This window comes from Leptopilina heterotoma, unplaced genomic scaffold, assembly GCF_015476425.1.
Source record: "Leptopilina heterotoma isolate Lh14 unplaced genomic scaffold, ASM1547642v1 Lhet_97, whole genome shotgun sequence".
Taxonomy (NCBI): Eukaryota; Metazoa; Arthropoda; class Insecta; order Hymenoptera; family Figitidae; genus Leptopilina; species Leptopilina heterotoma.
This window is the reverse complement of record NW_025111203.1, coordinates 1,747,142-1,762,602: the sequence shown is the minus strand read 5'-3', so window position 1 is coordinate 1,762,602 and position 15,461 is coordinate 1,747,142. Positions and strand designations below refer to the sequence as shown.

At 28.7% G+C, this 15,461-nt stretch overlaps 1 long non-coding RNA gene across 1 annotated transcript in view; it reads right to left on the bottom strand.

The window, feature by feature from the left end:
* LOC122512305 overlaps nucleotides 1–14,603 on the bottom strand; it is a 28,599-nt gene extending 13,996 nt beyond the window's left edge. Inside the window, exon 1 of the long non-coding RNA XR_006302613.1 lies at nucleotides 14,390–14,603. This is a non-coding gene — a long non-coding RNA (uncharacterized LOC122512305). The remainder of the gene's footprint in view (nucleotides 1–14,389) is intronic.
* Between the last annotated feature and the right edge of the window lie 858 nt (nucleotides 14,604–15,461).

Genomic DNA, 15,461 nt, shown 5'->3' with positions numbered 1-15,461 from the left:
TTTTTTGGTGACCAAAATTTGTGAGATTGGGTACAGTTAGGTTTTGGGGGTCGCTGATGACGAATCTGAAGTCAGATTTTCAAAATTAAAATGGCGGACGTATTTTTTTAATTCATCGGATTTGCTTGAAACTTGTTACTCGGGCGTTTTCGAGGTCGCTAATTCCAAATATGAAGTTAGATTTTCGAAATTCAAAAAAATACGTCCGCCATTTTGAATTTTGAAAATCTGACTTTAGATTCGTCATCAGCGACCTCGAAAACACCCGAGTAAATAGTTTCAATCGAATCCGAGAAATTAAAAAAATATGTCCGCCATATTGGATCCGCCATTTTGAATTTTTAAAATCTGAGCTTAGATTCAGCGACCCTGAAAACCCCCCGAGTAACAATTTAGTTTTATTTATTTTATTTCAATTTATTATTTCTAACGTATCCCTATTTTTTTCTCATCTTTGACTCAATAATTGTATGTCTGAATAATACTGAGATATTAATACTTTACTGTACACATGTGTCGTTAGCATAGTGGTTAGAGCGTTAGTCTGTAAGTCCGTAGGTCGTAGGTTCGAATCCCCTCGTCAGCAATTTTGTTTATTTTCATAGGTTTGCGATATTTCTAGATTCCAATCGTTAGGTACTAAAATATGAAAATCTAATGCACACTTACTGTAATTGTTTATTATTTAATTTTTAAATGTTATAAACAATTTTTTTCTACTTCCTTTACTATATCCATTGTTAGTCTCCATCTTTAATACAATTTTTTTGAGAAGAGAAATATTTTATGAATAATAACTATTTATTAATATTATTTACCATTTTGTTGTTAAATTATTTATAATTATGAATTTACGACTAATTAATAACAACCCAATGGGAAATGCCAGTGTAGAGCCGATGTTTACCACTGGCTTAGTACTCAGACGATTGTTCGGCGTAGTCTAGCCGAGCCTCGACAATTAGTGCTGGCGCAGTACAGAACTTTTGTTTCGCCAAAGCTTGGACAAGCCACGGCGGCAAGTGCTGGCTGAGTATAGAAAAATTGTTCACGACGCTCTTTGCCAACATTGCTTTTTTGACATAAACTTGAAAAAAATTATAAAAAAAGTTTATGAATGTTTATAAATATAAATTTATTGAAAAATATTAATATTTTACTTTTCAGTTGTTCATTTTTTATTCTTATTAAATTTAATAATAACAATTTAACACAATTGTCTAATTTTGAAAATAATAAATTATTTAAACAAATTAAAATTATAAACAAAATTTAAACTTTAATCTCAATAATAATTTGGTTCCTATTAAAATACTATTATACTTCTTATTATTAAAAATTTAGTTTAATTTGTTTTATTTTAATTTATTATTTCTAACGTATCCCTATTTTATCTCATCTTTGACTCAATAATTTTATGTATGAATGATACTGAGATATTAATACTTTACTGTACACATGTGTCGTTAGCATAGTGGTTAGAGCGTTAGTCTGTTAGTCCGTAGGTCGTAGGTTCGATTCCCCTCGTCAGCAATTTTGTTTATTTTCATAGGTTTGCGATATTTCTAGATTCCAATCGTTAGGTACTAAAATATGAAAATCTAATGCACACTTACTGTAATTGTTTATTATTTAATTTTTAAATGTTATAAACAATTTTTTTCTACTTCATTTACTATATCCATTGTTAGTCTCCATCTTTAATTCAATTTCTTTAAGAAGAGAAATATTTTATGAATAATAACTGTTTATTAATATTATTTACCATTTTGTTGTTAAATTATTTATAATTATTAATTTACGACTAATTAATAACAATACGGCATTTATTGCGGCAATATTCTCAGCCAGCACTGGTCCAGTGCTGCGCCAGCGCTGTCTGGCAGCACTGACAGACAGTACTTCGGCAGCGCCAGACGGCGTTATCATCCCAGTGCCATGCCAGTGCTGGCTCTCAGCCTTGCCGCCAGTGCTGCCAGTGCTGGCGCAGTACTCCGCCAGTTGTAAATTTCCCATTGGGAATACGGCATTTATTGCGGCAATATTCTCAGCCAGCACTGGTCCAGTGCTGCGCCAGCGCTGTCTGGCAGCACTGACAGACAGTACTTCGGCAGCGCCAGACGGCGTTATCATCCCAGCGCCATGCCAGTGCTGGCTCTCAGCCTTGCCGCCAGTGCTGCCAGTGCTGGCGCAGTACTACGCCAGTTGTAAATTTCCCATTGGGTATATGTCCTGAAACTGTATCTTCTTAGCTAACTTTTTAGCAAACAAATTTTTTTTTATTTTACTAAGGAAAATAAAACTTAGGCGACTTTGGAAAAACAATTAAAATTTTGCTTTAAAAAAAAGTGTCCCCAAGGCGGACACCATTTAAAAATTCACTGAAAAATTAAAAAAATAGTTGCAAAAATCAAACTAAGCTAATTTTATTTGAAATGTATTGTTTTTGGCTTATAATCACATAATCAATAGTTGCAAACTCTGTTTTTTGCTTATAATAAACCAATTTAAAATATTGTTCATTATTTATCCTATTTCATACATTAAACACTAAATTATGTTATTATTCATAATAAAATTTTCCAAATCGATAAAATTTACATTTTCCATAATATATTTTGATAAATATTGCATCATAAAAAAATTCAAAAGTGATTTTACATAAAAACACATTGTGGCCACCTTAGGGCCAGGACGACATTTCTTAAAAGTTATCAAAAAAATTGCATAATACAAAATTTTATCGATATTTATTTATAATATTATTGTATTATATGTAAACAAAATTACCACAAAGTTTAGAATTTTGAAACTATTAACTGTAATCACAGTACAGTCAACTCTACGAATAGTGCCGCTATCAATAGTGCCACTTCTCCTCTTTCACGCTCGAGCTCTATCCCCACTTTAGCGACTCTAGCACGGCTTCTGAATTTCGAATTTCCCCTAAGAGAGAAATATACAAACAGTGGGGGTACTACAGTTCCAAGAAAAGTCGTAAACGCTGTGCAATTTTGCGGCACTATTCATAGAGTTGACTGTACCTATAATTATTGAACACTATAAAACATTTGTATTCTTTTTAGAAATGCAAAGCTCTTCTTTATCAAAATACGAAATCAACATAAAAAAATACGAAATAATAAAATTTTAAAATAAAAATTTCTGACTAGTAGAAAACTAAAAAAAAATAAAACCTGTTATTATACTCAGTACCAATTTTTTCAGTTATAAACATATATTAATCAATAAATTGTACTTGAAAATAAGTTCCCTGAAATTTTTCGGTTTTTATTTTCTCTTCACATTGTGGCTTACATTAAATTTCAAACAGTGCATTCTTTTTCAAAATTACATTCTCGAGGCTATCTAAGCAACATTCTCTTTCTTTGTCCTGACACACACATCCTATCAACAAATGATATCCTCTTCTCTGGATAGATGAACCACAGTCCCAACTTAAATATTTGCTGTTTGAAGATCTAGTGGTTTTTCTATTGATTACGATTCTGCTTTAGTAATTGTTCAATAGTATTAAATATTTGTGCGATTAATTACCGTAAAAATTTTCCCAAATTAACGAAATTAACATTTTTAATTGTAATTTAAGCTTTACATATAAAAATATTAGAGCTGTGCAAAATTCGAACCGAACCGAGTTTTGTTCGGTTTTGGGGCGCCGAAATGTCGAATATTCGACATTTGAACTAGGCGAAAAAATTCGAACAGTTCGGTTCGAATTATTTTGCACAGCTCTAAAAAATATGTAAAGCTTAAATTACAATAAGGGGTCTTCCATAATCAATGTGGCTCTTCAAGGGGGGGGGGGTCAAGCTATGGAACACGATAAAAGGAAAAAATGGCGCTAATACATGTAACAGCATGCCCCTTAAACAGGAAGACCCCTTAACAGTGTTTTTCGGGTCGCTGAATCCAAAGTTTTGGACAAAATTGAAAATGGTCGCTTTAAAATGGCGACCGAGGAATTTAAAAGTTAACGGAATTTGTCTAAAAATGCTACACCTGGCTTCAAAATAGTCAAATTAAACAAATTTATTAATAATAGTCAATAGTCAAATTTATTAAACAAATAACGAACAATATGTATTCAAATATTTATTTTACAAAAAAATTGAAATTTGAAAGATCTCCTGTTTTTATTTAAAATCATTAATGGTTTACTTAATTGTTCAGATCTTTTAAGTTTATTTTGTTTTTTTTTGCAGCAAAACATTCTCCCAGAGTTGAAGTTCCATTATTTAATCAACAACTTATTAGAACTAATTATTTAGATGATTTAGTGGTCAATAGGTTTAATAGTGAGGCAAACCAGTTTTATAATAGCGTAAGTTTTTATGGTAAAATTACGAACTTCTTGAATGTATTATCATTATTACTTTAATATTAAATTTTCGTTTTAATAGGACATAAACTCCAATCTAATTTATTGTATAGATACTATTTTCGAAGATTGAAAATAATAGAATTGTAAGCTGTTGGTCTGTAATGTAAAAAGTGATTTAGAAAAGGAAGAAGACATTCTTCTTGATTTTTTATTAAAACGAGAATAGAATATTAATTGAAAATGTTGTGCCACACAGAGCGTGATCCATCGTCCTCAAAAATCCTTCTACTGCAGGAACTTTATCTGTGGAAGCAGGTTTAATAACAATAATGAAAGAGCTTGAATCTGCGTCACCCCTTTCGTCTCCCACCGTCTATCCCCTGTTTAACCTCCTTTATCCTTAGAAGAAATAAAATTTCAAGTCATAAGAGTAGAATGATTAATATCCAGCCGACAGTTTGTGAAACGAGAGGCCAATAAACGGGATAAAAATACTCGTGAAAAATAGCTCCCTCATTAAGGGTACAGTCACATCTGTGACTGCTAGATCTGCTGCCTTTATTCTCCATAAGGCACGTCGTATACTTTCCTCTCTATCTTCGAATCTTCGCCGAAGATTTATTAAATTCGAAGCAGATTATTTCGATATGCTAATAGTTCCGTCGCCCATTTGTTCCTACTTATTTCTAAGTGGTTACTTGCATTTGTTACAACATTAGTTACAAATTCAGTTTAGCTGTCAACAACGATCGTAATATAGGCACAACATTATTTATTTATAACTAAAAGACCTACACTGTTAAAAATGTTCTGAATATTCCGATAAAATTCAGACACAAATGTAACAAAATTTTCCAAATGATGGTACTGAAAGCATTTATATGTTACATTTGCTTGAAATTTACTACACGTTTCTTATGATTTCTAAATGTTACTCAAAATTCAAAATTTTTAGTAAAAATCCTTATGAGTAACGGAATTCTAACTTCAGCCAAACTAAAATCAGTAACTAGTTAAGGAAATTTAATGAAATGTAACTGAAAATTTGGGAATAGTTTCAAAAAGTATAAAGAGTAACTGAAAATTACGAAACTGTAACAAAATTTTCAGTTACCACAGCTGAATTAAGATGCGCACAATTACTTTCGCGCCGCTTGGGTCTGTTGCAGGAAATACATAACTGAAAATGCCCTTCGAAAAAGTGGTTGTGCGTAGAAAATGTTTCATTGTATAAAGTTATTTAAATAAGTAAAAAAGTGTTATAAATTATTTTTAAAGTTTCATAAGTGATCATTCTTGGGATTAAAAAGTTGAAGCATATTTCCACATATAAAAAGTATGTACAAAATCTATTTTTATTCATGCTCCATTACACGTACTAGATATTTTTGAAGAAAAATCTTCCTGCAAAATGGAATGTCCATGCTAGGAACCAGTACCGTAACTATGATGAGCTTATTATTGATATTCAGAGCAATCAAAGTTATGATACTTTTGATACTTTATTAATAAATGAATGATTAATATTATTTGATTGAATAAATACTTTTGTGCATAAAAAGTAAGAAATAAATATTATTTATATTATTTACCAGTTGTTTTTTGATCAAATTTATTTATAAACCATAAATAAATAATTTTTAAACAATAACATTATTATTAAATATTTTTAAGTTTAAATAATTTTTTACTGAAAATCTAGTGGGATAGAAAAAATTGTGAGACAAACTTAGAAATAATGAAGTTATACATATTAAATTGTACTTTGTATTTTAATGTAAATTATGTTCGCTATCACTGATGAGTGTCATTAAAATTTATTGTTTCAGTTTTGTTCAGTTCTGATTATTAAGCAATATGTAACATTTGAGTTACATATTATTGTTTAATAATCAAAACTGGAAAAAGCGGTAGCAAAATTTTTAGTAAAAATAAAAAAATTCAAGCTATGACATGTTATGAAATATTATGAAACTAAAAAAAAATTTCGGAAAGGAGCAACAGCAAGTTTAAGCTGTAACGTGATACAAAAATTTAATTATTTTTAAAAATTTATGCTGTAATGCTTTTAATATTCAATTATTATCAAAAATTTTAACTTAAATTCATTTTGAAATAAATTTTTATAAAAAAATTCTACGAGAACTCAATTATTATTTAAATACAAAAATAAATATAATTTATTGAATTTTCATAAAATTTAATTATTATAAGGAACTTAATCAAAATTTATTAAAATTAAATTCTTTTGAAGAATTTTAATAAAATTTCCAAGAATTAATTGCATTTTTCGAATCTGTAACATATTTTTCAATAAGGTATGTAACGGAAGTATTATTGTATTGCGTGTTCCAGAAATTTACGAAATTGTAACATAATTTCCAAAATAAGCAACTGAAGTTTTCTGCAGTTACGTGTTCCAGAAATTTACGAAACTGTAACAAAATTTCCAAAAGAAGCAACTGAAGTTTTCTGCAGTTACGTGTTCCAGAAATTTACGAAACTGTAACAAAATTTCCAAAATAAGCAACTGAAGTTTTATGCAGTTACGTGTTTCGTAAAATTACGAAACTGTAACAAAATTTTCAGTGACTTGTGATTAAAGATTTATGCAGTCACATGGTTCTGAAAATTATGAAATGTTTCAAAATTTTACGTAAAACGTAACTGCAGAAAACTTCAGTTGCTTTTTTCTGAAAATTCCAACAAAAATTTCTAACAGTGTACTAATTAAAAATAAATCATTCATATAATGAATTTTTATACTTATAGGTTGATAGAATTTAAAGCAAAATAAAGAATTAATAAAATAATAATAAATTATTTATTTATTTTTCTTGAGAACCACTGACAGTGAACTCTCAAGGTAAAACTGGAGAACTTGTAAAATACACTTGTAGTTCCCTTTGTGCAGAAAATTTAAAAGCAATCTTTTTCATTTAAAATTTTTAAAAATTAACGCACTTTGATTGTTAAAGTTTAGAAATATATCTTTTATACTTATAATTTATAGTTTGGAACGATTAATAGTCATTTATAATAATAAAGTTTAAGGAATATGACTGATATATCAAATCGTGATGCTTCGTTCCTCAAACGGTGTATTATGCAGTAGTATATATATGTGAGTTACTGCGTATCTTTTTACGACATCCTTTTTTCTTCAGAATTAACTACCATAAAGTTATTTTCATTCAAATTTTGTATGCATTCATACAAATCGAAAACTTTTTATTTCGAAGTAATAGTTACATTATAATTTATTATATTATTGCTATAATTTCTTCGTTAAAATATTTTGCGACTCCAAAGTTAGATTTCTGATATTTTCAAGTAAGTAAACTAATTGCAAAGTCATTCAGGAAATTTAATTTACACATAAGAAATGTTTCCACCATTTATTACGTTGAAATATTCAGTAGTTTTTAAGATGTTAAAAATTTGGAAAAATTTCGAAATCGTTATTACTTCTTTCTACCTTTTATAACCAAAACACTTCATTATTTTTTTTTTAAATTTAGCATAAAAAACGAAAAGATTGCAAAAATTTACACGTCAAGTAGCAAAAACTTCTAATCAAGATCTAATTTTTACGCTCAAAAGTGATCAAAAATATTAAAATATTGTAAGGATGTTTCTATTACACCAATTTTTTTTCGGAATCTTAAATAAACCACAGCGAAGATTTTATTAGCGTTTGTCTCATTCAATTTCATTTGGGCGCCTAAAAGTTATTCAATTATTATTTAATACCTTTTTTGTTTCTAAAAGTTTTTGTTTAAAATATAATATAAACAATTTTTACATTCTCATCATATGAGAAGGTATTTTATTATATTACGATGTTATTTTGTTTGGATTTGTAATCTTAGTGAGATCTTATTTTGTTTCAGAAAAATCCATTAATATAATTTTTATATTAGTTTATTAATTTTTATTATTTTTTTTTTGAAATCGCAAAAACTACTAAATGTGGACGTTCACATGAAAAGGACCCATTTTGGCACTATATTGGAGTTATCTATATATGAGGCATTATTCCTGAACTGCCCCAAAAATAAAAAAAAGTTCTTGGATTTCCTTTATACTTTGGAAATATGTTACCCTAGTAGGTACAAGTTACTGCACCAATTTACAGGTCCAACCCCCAGCGCGATGAACAGTGAAATTTTTTTACAATTTACTATTGAAAATTGTCTAGAAACTACAAATTTTATCGGATAATGATGTTCTTGGTCTAAAATTACTAAGAGATCCATCAGAGTCGATTTTTGAATTTTTATTTGTTTATTTTTTTCCTGGTACTCAAAAAGTTGACAAATTACAATATTTTTAGAAAAAATCATGTTTATTTTTTTATTTTTCCATTTCACATGATCGAAATCAATTTAAATTAGTCTAGTATGACCACCGGACAATTAATAATGCATAATACAATTTATTTAAATTGTTGCAAACAATGTTAATTAACAAATAGATTACTTCGGACATTCTTCATAAAAAAATTGGCTTTTTTGCAGACAAGGTTAAATTTAAGTCTAATTTAGTAAAAAATTATTTTAAAGTTAAAAATTATCATTGTTATTAACAATTATATAAACAATAATCAACTTCCTTTTGTATTTGTAAACATTTTCGTCATTTTTTAAACTATCAATATTTATATCATATGTATATTTTTTCAAAAAATACTTCATTTTTAAACAAATAAGTAGCTTTCTTCAACAAACAAAATTTTTTCCATTTTTTATATTTACTATTATAAAAAAGAACTCCTTAATGAAATAGGAATACCTTAAATAATTCATATAATTTTAATAAACATTAAAAGTTAAGAAATATTTATATTTTTAATTTTTTAGTTAAAACAGTATACATTTAAATGTATATAAGTAATTATATTTTGACTGTGAATAAAGAACAAATTTAAATATTTGTTAACTTATAATGTTTATTAAAATTAAAAGAATAATTTAATGTATTCCCATTTCATTAAGGATAGTTCTTTTTTATGATAATAAATATAAAAAAAGGAAAAAATTTTGTTTGTTGAAGAAAGCTATACTTATTTGTTTAAAAATGAAGAATTTGTTTATAACAAATGTAATTGTTTAAGCTAATAATTTTTTTTAGGTTTTTGAAAAAATATACATATGATATAAATATTTATAGTTTAAAAAATGACGAAAATGTTTACAAATACAAAAGGAAGTTGATTATTGTTTATATAATTGTTAATAACAATGATAATTTTTAACTTTAAAATAATTTTTTACTAAATTAGACTTAAATTTAACCTTGTCTGCAAAAAAGCCAATTTTTTTTATGAAGAATGTCCGAAGTAATCTATTTGTTAATTAACATTGTTTGCAACAATTTAAATAAATTGTATTATGCATTATTAATTGTCCGGTGGTGATACTAGACTAATTTAAATTGATTTCGATCATGTGCAATGAAAAAATAAAAAAATAAACATGATTTTTTCTAAAAATATTGTAATTTGTCAATTTTTTGAGTAACAGGAAAAAAATAAACAAAAATAAAAATTCAAAAATCGACTCTGATGGATCTCTTAGTAATTTTAGACCAAGAACATCATTATCCGATAAAATTGGTAGTTTCTAGACAATTTTCAATAGTAAATTGTAAAAAAATTTCACTGTTCATCGCGCTGGAGTGCGCGAGCGGACGGACAAATTTTACTTATTACACTATATCTTTGGCAAACTTTTTCGGCCCATTTTCAGACTTATATCTTCTTTTAGGGGAAATCCCAAGCTTTCATTTGAGATTATTAAAAAGAAAATAAAAACTGCCGAACTTGCACAAAATTGCAAAAAACTATTTATTTTTAAAAATTTTTTCATAAATTTTTTTTTTTTATTAAATAAATAAAATATTTTAAAAGTACACAAAAAAACCTTTCCAAAACACTACTTACTTTTTTTAATCGAATAATTTAAGTAGAAACTACAAATGTTTAAAAAACGCATGTTCGAGTTTAAGCTGAAATTTCAACCCCCCACCCTTTTGATAGGGGTAAGGGGTTATGGACCTGTAAATTGGTGCAGTAACTTGTACCTACTAGGGTAACATATTTCCAAAGTATAAAGGAAATCCAAGAACTTTTTTTTATTTTTGGGGCAGTTCAGGAATAATGCCTCATATATGGGCGTATTCCTGGTAAAATTTGGAAAATTTTGAGTGATCTTAGATCTTTTTCGGCTAAAAATTTGCTGAGTTACGGAATTCCAAAGTATAGAACGCCAAAAATCTCATTTCGAGAAAAACGGGATTAAAGATTTGCAATACCAACTAATTGTTGTATCTCTGGTTCTTCTTGGAAGTTATTCAGATAAGAATTGTTTCCAGTTCAGGGCACCTTGAAAATAAAAAATCAACAGGTTTTAAATTTTTAAAACTACCCCCCCCCCCCCTCTTAATTTTGAAAATACGAAAAATCGACAATATGGGCCCTTTTCTAAATAGGACAGTTTTTCTATTAAAAAACCATTTTTTTACAAGATTAATGATTAGGTACAATTTTATTGTGTCATTTGAAAAAAATTATAGATCCTAAATAGTCACAGAAATCACCATTGCCGTCAATAACCCTTTGTAATCTGTTATAGATGTAAGATTCAAACCATTTGCAAACTCACGGAGAAAAATGAAAATTCACATTTCGGATCGAGTATAAAACAATTTGAATGATTTCTATTATCTTAGGAGGAAATATTAAATTTCAGTTCTCTATCCCAAAAAGTTTAGTAACGATTTTCAATTAAGATCAATTCTAAATATCTTATGTTAGTAAACGCTAATATTCTCCTTTCAGCAACATTTTAGGTTCTATAATATAAATAATGATATTAAGGAAAGTATGAGTATAGTTAACTTAATTCTTTTTGTATAAAAACTTTTTTATATTTATTTGAACAATTTCAAGTTACATAGAATGCTTTAAAAAGTAAATTCCGACATAGAAAAATAAAAACCAGTTGTTTTATATTAAGCGTCCTAATTAAATTGAATAAAGTAACTGCTTTAAATGGTGCGTAATTTGTGAGGATAAGAATTTTAGTCTGCGTCGTACGTATAGAGGGGATTATCTTGAACAATGAGTAAAAAAAGTTGTTATATTCGCTGCCTAAAATGACCATTCATTCCACATACAATGACTAGGTATTCTTCTGTACTGCCGCGCCGGACTCCATAGTTTTCTTTATGTAACATATACACCAAATTCATATTACTCCGAGGCAAATTTATTCCGTCCCTTAATATACCTACTGCTGATGAGAAAGTAGAAGCTGAATTTAAAAATCCGTTTTAAGAAGAAGATATTTGTCCTTCTGGTTTAGTTAGTGAAAATAGAGAATACTTGTCTACTCGAGAGCTACTATTAAATAAAATAGAACAGGCGGGTGAGATGTATACTGGCGTGGTGTGGGATAAAGAAAAACCGGGGAGAGTGAAGCGGAGCTAGGGGGGCCATAAACAAGTGCTTACCGCAATCTAATGCTTCTGTAATGGCTTGAGCGGCAGTATCTACCCTAGTGGTCCCACTTGTTCCCGCGATTTAATTACTATGTAAATGTCGCATTCCCCAACCTGTCTGCCCTGCTGCTTTCTCCTCCATCCCCAATGCCCGGTTCGCTCATGCTGTCGCCCAATGTCCTTAATTACTTTATACGTTATTGTAGCCAACCAACCTCCGTCTTGTGTTCTGGTTCTCATTCCATCCTCCCCACAGCAGTAAATAGCGAGCTACTATACTCTATTCCATTCCATTTCATTCAGTCTGTTTGTTGGTTGAATGTTCTGTTGCTAGGATTCTTACTTCTATCGCCAGGATATATCATCCTGTTTACTCAAACATTTTAATGTTTGACGCACTTGCAAATCATCATTCAAAGTTTACACTTTTTTCAATTAATTTCAATCTCCAGAAAAGAAGCATTTTCTGGTTAATTCATATATTTATGTCAAGTCAAATTCATTGCAATTCAACTTTTCATTAATTTTCAAATGAGAATCTAAGGGAAAACTTTCCATTTTATTGTAAAACAATTTGCAAAATTTATTTTTTGAAGAGGTTCTTGTAAATAAAAACTCCGATTCTATATAATTAGACTTGGCAAAGATATAACCAAAAAATGGGACAAAATAAATGTTGTATATATAAGTTTAACTGTAAAGATTGTCCTGCAACATATATAATATATATTATTAGGTGAAACGAAACAATCATTGCTAACTCGCATAAATGAACATAAAAAAGTAAATGATAACTCTATAATTTACCGCCATCGTATTAATTGTAATCATGATTTTGATTGGGAAAACGCAAAAGTTTTGGAGAATGAATCAAATTTTATAAAACGATGACGTATATCCGAAATGATATATATTAAAACAAATATTTCTACTATTAATATAGTAAGGAAGATGTTTTCACTCTAAACAGAACTTTCTTTCCTCTTCTCAGACGTTTAGACTCTTGCTATAATGACAAAACAACAACACAACTTATGACAATAAGTTAACAGCCCTTCTATGATAAAACTGTGTTTACATTCCAGTTCATTAACTTTTTCTATATTTCTATATCCTTTTGACTATCTTGGACTAGCAGATTTAAATTTATCTTAGTTGACACTGAACTATAATGTATTGAAATGACTTCCTTTCTAATAAATTTTTCATTTTTAATCTTGACTTATGTGGAATGTATTATATTTTTAAAAAAAACCTTTTTAATTATACTGATGAGTTAGAACGCGATTTTTATGTTTTAATGAATTTGGTAGGATATTTCATATTTTCAATCATATTTATTAGTTTAGTGTAAAATATTGTTTTTAGACCTTTATAAACATTTAAGTGTTTTTTGTTTAAATAAATTTAACCTGATGAGGTCTAACAATTATTATTAAAAAATTACAAAATTTTTATCCAATAGTTTAAATATAAAATTGAAACAAACTGAATTACACACGAAAAAGTTTGATATGATTTCTGTTTATTTTTTAATGTCCTTTCTCAACTTTTTATACCCTTTGAGTTTTCTTGCTATATAGGAAGGGGGGAAACTGTGGAAAACCTCTTCTGAATGCAATCGGATTATCGATAGTCGAGATCTAGTGGTGCCTACTGGACCATTAATCGACAGTGCATACCATTGTCCCCCGACGTCAAACCTCCCGCTTGATAAATTACGATCACAGTGAAAACACAAGAGCGAGAACTAAGACGATCACCCGTCTAAGTACTAACCGTACTCAACAGGGCTTAACCTCTGTGATCGGAAGCCAAGGCACTTTACCGTCCTGGATGAATCATGAATTATGTAGTTTAACTATTTATAATGAAAACTTATTGTTTAATATATTCTCAGATGAAAATGATTCGTATAATTTTTTCGTGAAATTATACAAAAAACTGAAGCCAAATGGGTTCAGTTTTTTAAATTTTTCAAAAAAAACGTTCATGATTGGTCGATTAAGGATTTAATCATTGATTAACTTTTAATCGGTGTTGGTGAAACCGGCCCTAAGGGTTAATTCCACCAACCTTAATTAAAAGTTAATCAATGATTAAAGACAATTTAACGACTTATTATTGGTTGATTGAGGATTCAATCATTGATTAACTTTTAATCGGTATTGGTAAAACTGTCCCCAAGAAGAAACAAAATTTAAAATTGTTTTGCAAGAAATTTAAATTAAGTTTTAGCTTTTAAATATTTTTTATAAATACCTAGGTCCTAAAAAATGTAAACTCCTTAAGCAGTATCAACCCAATATTATAAAATACTTTAAATATTTTTACGTTGTAACTGTTAAATTCTCTGTAGAATGAATGATATTTTGTATGGTTTAAAAATGTAGAAATGTTAGTAGCATTGAAAACTGAATTTAGTTAAACAAGTCTGTGCAAGTTGAGCCAAAATAATTTCAGGTAAAGGAAACTTTGATAGCAAAAAGGTAGGTACGTATATACCTCTTTTTAAGTTAATTTTACCAAGCGTCGTTTTACCTGTTTGCAACAGTAGTACTCCGCTAACCAGCAATGAGCAATGTTCGATGCTCATAATTTGTAATACATTTTTGATACGTTAAATAATTATTTTACTGATTAAACCTGCAGCCTTATTTATCCCGTGTATAAATTCAACAGTAACAAATTAATTAATTTATATTAAATAAATAATAAGAATATTCTGTCTTTCAAATGATATTTTATTTGAATGACTTGACCACTGACTGACTTGTGCGATCTACGTCATTATCATTACATGCATAAATCACCTTTTATCTTCTCTGCCTTACGTAACGGTATAACAGCATATGTAAGTGACATTAGAGCTTCTGCTGGTTTTTGTACGTTCTACTAAAAGAAATTCGATCTACATATTTTGACGATTTACTTAAGGCTTTTTAAATTATCACTATGGCAGCAACAACTAAGAAATATCAGTAAAAATTCAGTCAATATAACTTCAGTATGATTTCCACTGAATGTGTCTCTTAGGTGTCATATTTATTAAATTCCAGAAGCTTTATTTTCTGCAAAAGAAAACAAGGATTTTTTGTAGTAAAAATAATTTGTGAAACTAATATTGGTACTGCAATCAATGAACAATCATGCTACTGTTCACTGTTACCTTTAATTATTGTCCAAGTATTTAAAAGTCGATATAAGGGTGAAGATGATTTTGAAATCTTAAAAAAAGAGACTAATGCAATTATGCTTCATCACAAGGGCCTTTTCTGTCGAGGATAGCAAAAAAGCTGCATCGATATGAAAAGTATATGATTTTCTTAAACCCTTTGTCCATGGTTTCTTTTAGGAATGTTATAAATTTGTCTGCAACAAACCCTACTGTACTGTAAAACTTTGGAAATAATTACAAAACTAAGATGCTCTATTTAATTTTTTGAATTTTTTAAATAGATGGCAAATTGGATCAGTAGTGCCTTTAATGATTTATATACACTAATATAGCTTTATACAGCATTTTGCTTTTTGAGCCACAGAAGAATAGTTTTCTGCAAAATCATAAATGACCTTCGCGTATTGTCGCCTTGCTGTTCCATTAACTCATCTG